At 39.8% G+C, this 12,294-nt stretch overlaps 1 protein-coding gene across 1 annotated transcript in view; it reads left to right on the top strand.

The window, feature by feature from the left end:
- CACUL1 (CDK2 associated cullin domain 1) overlaps positions 1-12,294 on the top strand; it is a 64,963-nt gene that overhangs the window by 35,138 nt on the left and 17,531 nt on the right. The window lies entirely within an intron of this gene.

The following is a 12,294-nucleotide window of genomic DNA, read 5'->3' as shown; positions in this document are numbered from 1 at the left end:
TTTGTTTGACTTTAAAAACCCCATCTTTTTATGCATGTTGCCAGCCTTTTCTACTAGATCATTACGTATATTAATCATAGTTATTTTAAAGTCCGTAAGATAGTTTCAGCTTGTGTGTATCTTGGTGTCTGGGCCTGTTGGCCATTTAACTCTTGACAGTGGGTATGTTTTCTTGCTTTTTTGGGGTGTTTCTAATTGAATGCTGGACAGTGTGTATGGAAACGATAGTAGAGACTGACATAAATGATATTTATGCTTACTGATGGGCCTGCCACTCTTCTGTTGGGCTCTTAGTATGAGGAGTTGAGTCAGTCATGTTAGTAGTTGAGTTGGATTTGAGTTTTATTGTTTCAGTAGATAAGGCCTCAGACTCTCAAACAGCGCACTGTGACTGTTCATAGTGTGAATCAGGAGGGGTTGGACATTGCAGTTGTAAAATATGGTGATGTCAGGTCTCTGATGAGCTCAGAAAACTGATTTTGTAGGTTGAGCAGCATTTTCTTATCATCAGGGCAGGACCGATGTTCTCTGGTGGCTTTTTGTGTTCTAAGTGGAGTTAGAGCTGCACTGTTAGACTTTAATAACTTCATAATCACTGAATTTGATAATCAAGAAGCTGTTAAATAAAAAAAACAATTCACCTATAGTCTTAACGCTAATGTTAAAATGTTAGTGTACCATATTTTTACGATTTCGGTATAGTTTGCAGCTGCAAACTGTGTCCCTGTGTCATGCAGTAAATGCCTTGTGTTAGTGAATGATTACTGTTCCACCCTCCCTTGGATCCTTTGGACTTTCTTCCAGTAGAGCACCTCTCTTTCCTTTGAAGTGGTCGAAGGTAGAGTTTTCTAAGTGCTTAACAGCTGCTGGGCCAGCTGTCTAAAGAATCCCCTGAAGTTCTCATTAAAAATATACACTTCTGGAGAGTTTCTGAGTCTGGACTTTGGATTGGAGTGTGGCAAACGAATCTGCATCATTAATAAACCCTTCAGGTGCTTAGGAGAGTGGTGGCCTGGGGAAATGTGTCATGATTCCCGAACCTGGACTCTCTCAAGCTAGGAGTGGTGTCTCTTTTGGTTTAAATGTAAGATTGTATTGTTGCTAAAGACTCACAACACATTTGCACCACTGCAGTGCCAGTCTGGAGTAGGAGCACCATGCATACCTGCATAATGCAAGTAGCAGAGCATGGCTTAAGTGTCTAGTGAAGAGGGACTGATGAAGTAAACACTGCTGGGGCCGGACAGTCATTATAATTACATTGTAGAAATGTGTTTGATCTGTGAGGTGTTAATGAGTATATATGGCTGAGTGATAATACTAGATTACAGAATCATTCCATAAAAACACACACACAGAAGAACAGAAGAAAACGTTGATGGTAGTTATCTACCATTCTTGGTAGTGGTTATTTTTCTATAATTGCATTTTTGATTTTTAAAAATTTCAATGAATATGTATTACTTCCAACAAACATATGTGTTAGTGGCCTTGTTAGGTTTATTAGATTCTTCCTTTCCTTCCTTTCTACCTCCCTATTTCATTATAACATATGAAAGCTATTTATTTGAAGACAACTATGTTGTTTATGAACATAAAAGCAGATATTCTTAAATTGTATTTGTGTGTGTTTCATTTTGGTGGGATGGGGACAGGGCGTGAATAGAAGAGGAGGGATATAACTATGAAGTTCTGGAACTTGTATTTTACATCTGCAGGATCCAGTTTGGTTGCCACTAGTCACATGTAACTTAAAATGATGTGAAAACTCAGTTTCTTGGTTTTACTACATTCATTTCAAGTGCTTAGTAGTCACACATGGCCAGTGGCTGCCATATTGGACATGACTGATACGGGACATTTCCATCATCACAGGAAATTCTGTTGGGCAATACTGACCTAGATTGTAGTATATTTGTCTGTTGGCATCTAGTGCTAGTGTGCCCGACTCTTTGTGACCCTTTGGACTGAATTCTACCAGGCTTCTCCGTCCATGGCATTCTCCAGGCAGGCACACTGGAGTGGATTGCCATTTTCTCCGCCGTGGTATCTTCCCGACCCAGGGATTGAACCCAAGTCTGGTCGCCTGCATTGTACGGCAGACTCTTTACCTGTTGAGCCATAGGGGAAGCCCTCTGTTGGCTAGTAAAATTATTGAAACAAGTCATGCTGTTCTAAAAATTAATACACATCTAATTAGAGTGACTGACCAGACTTTCCTATCTAGCTTTCAAAATTAAAGATAACTAAGGAATATACTTACACCATCCCCATGGAAAAGAAATGCAAAAAAGCAAAATGGCTGTCTGGGGAGGCCTTACAAATAGCTGTGAAAAGAGAAGAAGCAAAAAGCAAACGAGAAAAGGAAAGATATAAGCATCTGAATGCACAGTTCCAAAGAATAGCAAGAAGAGATAAGAAAGCCTTCCTCAGCAATCAGTGCAAAGAAATAGAGGAAAACAACAAAATGGGAAAGACTAGAGATCTCTTCAAGAAAATTAGAGATACCAAGGGAACATTTCATGCAAAGATGGGCTCGATAAAGGACAGAAATGGTCTGGACCTAACAGAAGCAGAAGATATTAAGAAGAGGTGGCAAGAATACACAGAAGAACTGTACAAAAAGATCTTCACGACCAAGATAATCACGATGGTGTGATCACTCACCTAGAGCCAGACATCCTGGAATGTGAAGTCAAGTGGGCCTTAGAAAGCATCACTATGAACAAAGCTAGTGGAGGTGATGGAATTCCAGTTGAGCTATCTCAAATCCTGAAAGATGATGCTGTGAAAGTGCTGCACTCAAAATGTCAGCAAATCTGGAAAACTCAGCAGTGGCCACAGGACTGGAAAAGGTCAGTTTTCATTCTAATCCCAAAGAAAGGCAATGTCAAAGAATGCTCTAACTACCACACAATTGCACTCATCTTACACGCTAGTAAAATAGTGCTCAAAATTCTCCAAGCCAGGCTTCAGCAATACGTGAACCATGAACTTCCAGATGTTCAAGCTTGTTTTAGAAAAGGCAGAGGAACCAAAGATCAAATTGCCAACGTCTGCTGGATCATGGAAAAAGCAAGAGTGTTCCAGAAAAACATCTGCTTCTGCTTTCTTGACTATGCCAAAGCCTTTGACTGTGTGGATCACAATAAACTGGAAAATTCTGAAAGAGATGAGAATACCAGACCACTTGACCTGCCTCTTGAGAAACCTGTATGCAGGTCAGGAAGCAACAGTTAGAACTGGACATGGAACAACAGACCGGTTCCAAACAGGAAAAGGAATACGTCAAGGCTGTACACTGTCACCCTGCTTATTTAACTTCTATGCAGAGTACATCATGAGAAACGCTGGGCTGGAAGAAGCACAAGCTGGAATCAAGCTTGCCAGGAGAAATATCAATCACCTCAGAAATGCAGATGACACCACCCTTATGGCAGAAAGTGAAGAGGAACTAAAAAGCCTCTTGAGGAGAGTGAAAGAGGAGAGTGAAAAAGTTGGCTTAAAGCTCAACATTCAGAAAACGAAGATCATGGCATCTGGTCCCATCACTTCATGGGAAATAGATGGGGAAACAGTAGAAACAGTGTCAGACTTTATTTTTTGTGGCTCCAAAATCACTGCAGATGGTGACTGTAGCCATGAAATTAAAAGACGCTTACTCCTTGAAAGGAAAGTTATGACCAACCTAGATAGCATATTAAAAAGCAGAGACATTACTTTAGCAACAAAGGTCCCTCTTGTCAAGGCTATGGTTTTTCCAGTGGTCATGTATGGATGTGAGAGTTAGACTGTGAAGAAAGCTGAGCGCCGAAGAATTGATACTTTTGAACTGTGGTGTTGGAGAAGACTCTTGAGAGTCCCTTGGACTGCAAGGAGATCCAACCAGTCCATTCTAAAGGAGATCAGCCCTGGGTGTTCTTTGGAGGGAATGATGGTAAAGCTGAAACTCCAGTACTTTGGCCACCTCATTTGAAGAGTTGACTCATTGGAAAAGACCCTGATGCTGGGAGGGATTGGGGGCAGGAGGAGAAGGGGATGACAGAGGATGAGATGGCTGGATGGCATCACTGACTCGATGGATGTAAGTTTGAGTGAACTCTGGGAGTTGGTGATGGACAGGGAGGCCTGGCATGCTGCGATAATGGGGTCGCAAAGGGTCGGACACGACTGAGGGACTGAACTGAACTGAAGGAATATACTTAGTAAGTATATGTGTTTATATATATTGATATATAGCAACTTTGTTCTATAAAACAGTGTCAAAATTATTTTGTTTTTATATCATGATATTTGATTATCTAATTCTACCTTTTTTTAAAACTTAATTTTTCTTAGGACTACTCTACAGAATAGCATCTGTATGAAGTAATTCATTTCAACATTGTGTGGTAATAAAAGATAAACAATAAGCTATCAGTGGGGACTGTTTAAATGAATAGTACATTCAAGCACCATTATTTACAAGAATAGATTTCTTTAAAAAGTGGCTTGAGGACTTCTGAGGGTCCCTGAAATCTTTTCAGGGGGTCTGTAAAATCAACAGTTTTTCTAATTATGTTAAGATCTAATATTCCCTTTTCACTGTTACTTGGTCTGGTAGTGGAGAAGCAGTGGTGGGTGAAACTGCTGGTGTCTTAGCTGGAATCTTCATTTCCTGACACTCACAGCAGAAAACAAAAGCATTTCACTTAATGTCCAAGGTGAGACAGTGAAAAGTCTTAATTTTACTAAACTGTGACTTTGAATATACTTAAAAGAAGGTTCTTTGTGAAGAAATGGGAAGCTGTGTATACTAAAGTAGCAATAATTGTTTTGAGAAATAGCACTTGTGGTACTTACATGAGTTTTGAGCTAAACCAGCTGTTTAGGTAGCGTTTTCCCCTTTAAAACAGTATTTGAAAGAATGACAAACTGTGGTTATTTAGTGAAAGTGAAGTAGTGTTTGACCCTCAGTCATGTCCAACTCTTGCGACCCTGTGGACTGTAGCCCACCACGCTCCTCTGTCCATGGAATTCTCCAGGCGAGAATACTGCAGTGGGTAGCCATTCCCTTCTCCAGGGGATCTTCTTGCCCCAGGAACTAAACCCCGGTCCCCCACTTTGCAGGCAGATTCTCTACTGTCTGAGCCACTAGGGAAGCCTCATGGTTATTTAGACTGCTGTTTAATAGACATTTTCTGAAAAAGGAAAGATATGTGTCACTTAAAGAAAAACAACTGATGCTATTTATTTCCCAATGGTAAAATTAGAGCGTTGAAGTGAAAATCAGAATTTTGGAAAACCTGTATCTGTTACGATGACTTTGATAATATCCCAATCCTTAAAAAGACTTTTCTGATGAGATAGGTGGTGATATTAATTTATTTTATGTTATGTAGTGATACCACTCTTCTTACTAATTTTTTTGGGGAAAATATAGTTATTTACATATTAACTTTGTTTATAGAATATTTAGCTGTATTTTAACATTAAAATTGTTAAAATGCGATTTTTATTATTGTTATTTTAGAATATATTAATATATAATTTTAAAACCTAGTTTTAATTTCTATCATGGTAATTATTAATAGCTATAAATAGCCTTTTGGAAGTGAAAGAGGAGAGTGAAAAAGTTGGCTTAAAGCTCAACATTCAGAAAATTAAGATCATGGCATCTGGTCCCATCACTTCATGGGAAATAGATGGGGAAACAGTGGAAACAGTGTCAGACTTCATTTTTTTGGGCTCCAAAATCACTGCAGATGGTGATTGCAGCCATGAAATTAAAAGATGCCTATTCCTTGGAAGGAAAGTTATGACCAACCTAGATAGCATATTAAAATACAGAGACATTACTTTAGCAACAAAGGTGAGTCTAGTCAAGGCTGTGGTTTTTCCAGTGGTCATGTATGGATGTGAAAGTTGGACTTGAAGAAAGCTGAGCACCGAAGAATTGATGCTTTTGAACTGTGGTGTTGGAGAAGACTCTTGAGAGTCTCTTGGACTGCAAGGAGATCCAACCAGTCCATTCTAAAGGGGATCAGTCCTGGGTGTTCATTGGAAGGATTGATACTAAAGCTGAAACTCCAATACTCTGGCCACCTCATGCAGAGAGTTGACTCATGAGGGAGGGATTGGGGGCAGGAGGAGAAGGGGACGACAGAGGATGAGATGACTGGATGGCATCACCCACTCGATGGACATGAGTTTGTGTGAACTCTAGGAGTTGGTGGTGGACAGGGAGGCCTGGCATGCTGTGATTATGGGGTTGCAAAGAGTCGGACACGACTGAGCGACTGAACTGAACTGAGTAACCTACATTATAAATACTTTTAGAATATTCAATTACTTTTTAAGAGTATAAAGGATTCCTGACATCATCCAAATGTTTGAGAACCACTAGAAGGAAACAGTCTCCAAGATATATTGTTAAGAAGAGTGCAGATCCAGTATGATTGTAAGTTAGCATTTATATGAAAAAGAATATAAGTGGGATTTTTTTAAATTTATTTTTAATTGGAAGACAATTGCTTTGCAATGTTGTGTTGGTTTCTGTCCTACATCAGCATGAATCAGTCATAGGTACACATGTGTCCCCTCCCTCTTGAACTTTCCTCCCACCCCTTCTCACCCCTCTAGGTGTCACAGAGCACCAAGTTGAGCTCCCTGTGTTATACACCAAGTTCCCACTGGCTATAAATAGGACTGTTATTTACTTGTATGTAAGTAAAATTCTGCAAGGTTATAAAGGAATGAAGTGTTGGTTTGTTCAGTAAGGAAGGAATGAAAGGTGAATTCTTTAAACCCTTTTGAACATCCTTGACTTTAAAACCAGTTGAATGCATTACTCATTTAAAAAAGAAATTAAAATATTCCTACCAGCTATATTACAAATTTCAGGGAATATACAAGTCTGTTATGATAGTTGGAGCAAGTTTGGAATAATGGTTATTTTTCTGGTGACTTGCTTTTTCTTAATTTATTAGTGAAGAAAATGAAGCTTACTTATTTTAGAGGTAAAAAATTTCACATACTGTCCAATCCAAATACACTTATGGTGAAATTATATAAATCAAATAGGTAGCAGTTTCCCCAGTGGGGCCCAAAGTATACTGAACTTAAGTTTTAAGGAGACTAAAATCTGATTAGTTTTTTTTACTAACAGGTATTTTCTAGGTTTTTTGTAGAGACTGGATTTATTTTAGAAGACTGTTAACAATTTGTAGTCTTTATTTAAGAGGTTTTGAAAAAATACTACATGAAATATGGAAGTATAAAAGCTAAGTGACTGTTTTAACGTTTGATTCAGTACAAAAAGTACTTTCTAACGCTTATAACCTTTGAGGCTTTGGGAATTCTTTAAAAGAATAGCTAAGGAATTCAATTTTATTTATTCTGTCTGCTGTTAAGCATGACTTTTGATCAGTGTTCATACTTTTAACTTTTGGATAGATTAAATATCCTTTTATGAAGATAGAAAATTATTTTTAATGCAAAAACTCTTTAGATTTTCTTTTTTCATATAATACTTACAAAATTTATTTCTTTGAATGCTGAAATATTTCAAGAGTTCTTTGATGCAGTTTGGAGAAAGATATTACATGTGATTCTGTTCATTAGTTATAGTGAAAAGTTTGCCCGTAATGTGGAACTGTTTTCCCCAGTTTCTTTAGTTGACAAAGAATGCCTTTAATAATGTTAATAAGTTTTTCTGAGGTATTAGACAGATAGTTCAGAAAGGAGTTTACTATTTGCATGTACATGTGTAATAATTGAGATTTTTCTGAGCACTTACACATTATTTTCTTTGATTCGCAACACATCTTGGACGTGGCATATTAGTATTTTTCTTTTTTTTTTTGTATGTATGGAAATCAAAATTCAAAAAGCTAATAAGTAAATTATCATATAACCTTGTTAAATGATAAAATAGCAATTTAGATTTAAACAAGGCTAGATTAGATTTTTCTAGAGGAAGAAAGGCAACCTGCTCCTGTATTCTTGCCTGGTAGATTCCATTGGCAGAGGAGTCTGGTGGGCTACAGTCCGTTGGGTCACAAAGTCTAACATGACCAAGTGAGCACATAGCACAGATTAGTTTTAAACAAGTTTAGATATAAACAAGCCTGTTCTAAATGTAAAAAAAACCACACCAAAAACATTTATCTGTACCTATGATCAGGTTCTGTGGTCTGCAACTGGAGATATAAAGACAAGACACAGATCTTGCCCTCTGCTGCTGCTGCTAAGTCGCTTCAGTCGTGTCCGACTCTGTGCGACCCCCTAGATGGCAGCCCACCAGGCTCCGCCGTCCCTGGGATTCTCCAGGCAAGAACATGGGAGTGGGTTGCCATTTCCTTCTCCAATGCATGAAAGTGAAAAGTGAAAGTGAAGTCGCTCAGTCATGTCTGACTCTTTTCGACCCCATGGACTGCAGCCCACCAGGCTCCTCCGTCCATGGGATTCTCCAGGCAGGAGTACTGGAGTTGGGTGCCATTGCCTTCTCCAGATCTTGTCCTCTAGGGGCTGAAAGTTTAGTGACAGAGACCACGCAGTGAAGAAGAAAGTAAGTGTAGTGGTGCCCAGTTGAAGGGCCATATATCTCAGTTAGTTTTGAGGAAGTGACACAGATCCTGAAGAATGAGTAGCAGAAGTTCGCCAGGGTGAGTCTGGTTAGGGCTTGGTGAGAAGAGGTACAATGTGTAGGCAGTTAGGCCTACGCAGCACATGGGTGGTGTTTGGGAGCTGTTAGTAGCTCCATGTGATGGCTGTGCTAGGCTGCATGGCAGGATGTGAAAGGAAAATTTGAATTTTGAATTTTTTTCTCTGAGTTTCGAAGTGCTAAAAATTGATTGTATTAGGTTGGTGCAAGCGTAATTGTAGTTTTGGACTGTGAATCTTAAATCATTATCAGTTCAGTTCAGTCACTCAGTCTTTGCAGCCCCATGGACTGCAGCTCATCAGGCTTCCTGCCCACCACCAACTCTTGGAGCTTGCTCAAACTCATGTCCATCGAGTCGGTGATGCCATCCCACCGTCTGACCCTCTGTCATCCCCTTCTCCTCCTGCCTTCAATCTTTCCCATCATCAGGGTCTTTTCCAGTGAGTCAGCTCTTTACATCAGATGGCCAAAGTATTGGAACTTCAGCATCAGTCCTTCCAATGAATATTCAGGTTGATTTCCTTTAGAATGGACTGGTTGTATCTCCTTGCTGTCCAAGGGACTCCCAAGAGTCTTCTCCAACACCACAGTTCAAAAGCATCAATTCTTCGGCACTCGGCTTTCTTTACGGTCCAACTCTCACATCCATATGTGACCACTGAAAGAACCATAGCCTTGACTACATGGACCTCTGTCACAAATTAATGTCTCTGCTTTTTAATATGCTGCCTAGGTTGGTCATAGCTTTTTCCCAAGGAACAAGTGTCTTTTAATTTCATGGCTGCAGTCACCATCTGCAGTGATTTTGGAGCTCAAGAAATATAGCTAGGCTCAGACACATCTTTATTAATCAAAATAGGAACCATTACAATCAACACACTTTTGCTAATGAGAAGTAAATTTGTTTATTCCTATAGCATAAAAACCCATGCCTTGGGATTCAGTGAACTCTGGAAAAGCATTTTCTGTCTCCTGCTGATGATGGAAGCATTTTCCCTGTTGTCAAGATGTTTGTCAAGAGTTGTCAAGATGTTTGAGGAAGTGGTAGTTGGTTGATGAGAGGTCAAGTGAATACGGAGGATGAGACAGTTTCCTAGCCCAGTTCGTTCAACTTCTGAAGCATGAGTTGTGTGAAGGGCGTGGTGGCGGTGAAGAGTTGGGCTCTTTTGACCAGTACTGGCTGTAGGTGTTGCGGTTTTCAATGCATCTCATCGATTTGATGAGCATGCTTCTCAGATGTAATGGTTTTGCTGGGATTCAGAAAGCTGTAGTGGATCAGACCAACAGCAGAGCACCAGACAGTGACTGTGACCTTTTTTTTGGTACAAGTTTGGCTTTGAGAAGTGCTTTGAAGCTTCTCTTCAGTCCAGCCACTGAGCTGGTTGTTGCCTGTTGTATAGAACCCACTTTTCATTGCATATCACAATCAGACTGAGAAATGGTTTGTTGTTGTGTAGAACAAGCGAAGACGACACTTCAAAATGACAATTTTTTTTGGTTTCAGTCAGCTTATGAGGCACCCACTTATTGAGCTTTTTCACCTTTTCAATTTACTTCAAATGCTGAACGACCGGAGAAGAGTCAGTGATGAGTTCTTTGGCAACTTCTTGTGTAGTTGTAAGAGGACCAGCTCTGATGATGTTCTCCGTTGGTCATTGCCAACTTCCCGTGGATTGCCACTATACACTTCATCTTCAAGGCTCTTGTCTCCTTTGCAAAACTTCTTGAACCACCGCTGCACTGTACGTTCTTTAGCAGTTCCTAGACCAAATGCGTTAGTTGTTGATGTTAAGAGTTGTCTCTGCTGCTTTAAACCCAGTTTGAACTTGAATAAGAAAATCGCTCGAATTTGCTTTTCGTCTAACATCATTTCCTAATCTGAAATAAATATGAAATACACACCAAGTAGTAAGTCATTAGCCAAAAAAATATAACACGAGAAATGCACATTAAAATGATGTATAACATAACCACATTTATTTAAGAATGTATTCCAGTATAAAATGGCAAAGTTCAACAATGCTAAATCACAATTACTTTTGCACCTACCTAAAAAATAGATGCAAGGACTGAGTTTGAACAGTGTTTGAGTCTTAATTCTTGGGCTTATTAGCAATAGAACTACAGTCAAGTGATTGTTTCTCAGCTTCAGTTACCTCAGAAGTTAAATAGAAAAATGTTGGATGTATTGCAGTAGACTAAGAAAAATAAATGTTAAAATAGTGTGCACCAAACCTCTATGTAAGAACTCAGTAATGGGAGATGACTTAGAAGTAAGTATGGCTCAGATGGTAAAGTGTCTGCTGGCATTGTGGGAGACCCGGGTTCGATCCCTGGGTCAGGAAGATCCCCTGGTAAAGGAAATGGCAACCCACTCCAGTACTCGTGCCTGAAAAATTCCATGGATGGAAGAACCTGGTGGGCTACAGTCCATGGGGCCTCAGAGTCGGACATGACTGAGTGACTTCACTTTCTTTCTTTCTAAGCAGAACTGAAAAAAAAAAGAGTTAAATTTTATTTTAAAATATTATTGGACTGTTTGGACATTTTCTAAAGCAGCTTAGCTGAAATGGTTTTATAATCTCAATATTTCATATTTAGGAGTCTTTCAATGTGATGTTTCTTTGTAGCCTTGTTTGAAAGCCAGACTTTCTGTGTATGGTATGGTTATCAGCTTATCAGGCTGTTACGCTTTAGCCCTTCTGTGGAATCAGCTTTGTGTGATGTTGTGTGCCATGCCTGCTACCCCAGCTCCTTGGCCCAAGACTCAATTCAGAACTGGAAGACCTGGATCTGTCGTCTCCTAACAGACTCATTTTTGGCAAATCCTTGCCCATTCGTGTGTTTCTTCAATGTTAAAATGGTACCTAATCAATTTCACTTCAGAGAACAAAGTGAAATAGAACCTGGGTACATTTTTGTAAAACACAGCCTGTTTGGTCTGCCATAACAAAATACTGCAGACTGAGTGGTTTAAGCAGTGGAGATTTATTTCTCACCATTTTGGAGACTGAGAAGTCCAAGGTTAAGGTGCCAGCTTCTTTGATTTCTGGTGAGAGCTCTTTTCCTGGCTTGTAGACAGCCATCCTCTAGCAGTATGCTCATGTGGACTTTCCTCTGAGCATGCTTAGGGGGAGGGAAGGGAGAGGAAGGTAAGAGAATGAACCCCGTGGTGCCTTTTCTTACAAGGACACTAATTCTTCAGGAGCAGGGCTCTTGCATGCAGCCTCACTGGCTAGGCCGTGCATGTGGGAGCACACATGGCTCGCAGGCAGGCAGGAAGGCCCACTCGACAACACACTGAAATCGGAAGTGTTCTCTTTGGATGGGTTCACAACATAACATTTGGTAACAGTTAAGTGCCAGTCATGTATTATATTTATTTTAACTGCTCTCCAGAGCTGCAGATGTGCATGGACCCTCTGAGTCCTGCTTTCTAGTTGATGAGGTTTATAGTTGGTTAGTTACACGAGTGGCTTACAACCGAGTTAGTATAGAACTCAGAATATTACTGTGTCAAAGATAATTACAAAATACCAACAGCCTTTCTTATAGTATATTAAGCATATACCATTTCCTTGAATTCCCCCCCCCACCAACCCGTCTTTTCCAAGCCCAGATATAGTTTGGTTCCCATAGTAAATGTCTGT

The sequence above is a fragment of the Oryx dammah genome, unplaced genomic scaffold (genome assembly GCF_014754425.2).
Source record: "Oryx dammah isolate SB20612 unplaced genomic scaffold, SCBI_Odam_1.1 HiC_scaffold_14, whole genome shotgun sequence".
In the NCBI taxonomy this organism is placed as follows: Eukaryota; Metazoa; Chordata; class Mammalia; order Artiodactyla; family Bovidae; genus Oryx; species Oryx dammah.
This window is presented reverse-complemented; position numbering and strand designations above follow the sequence as displayed.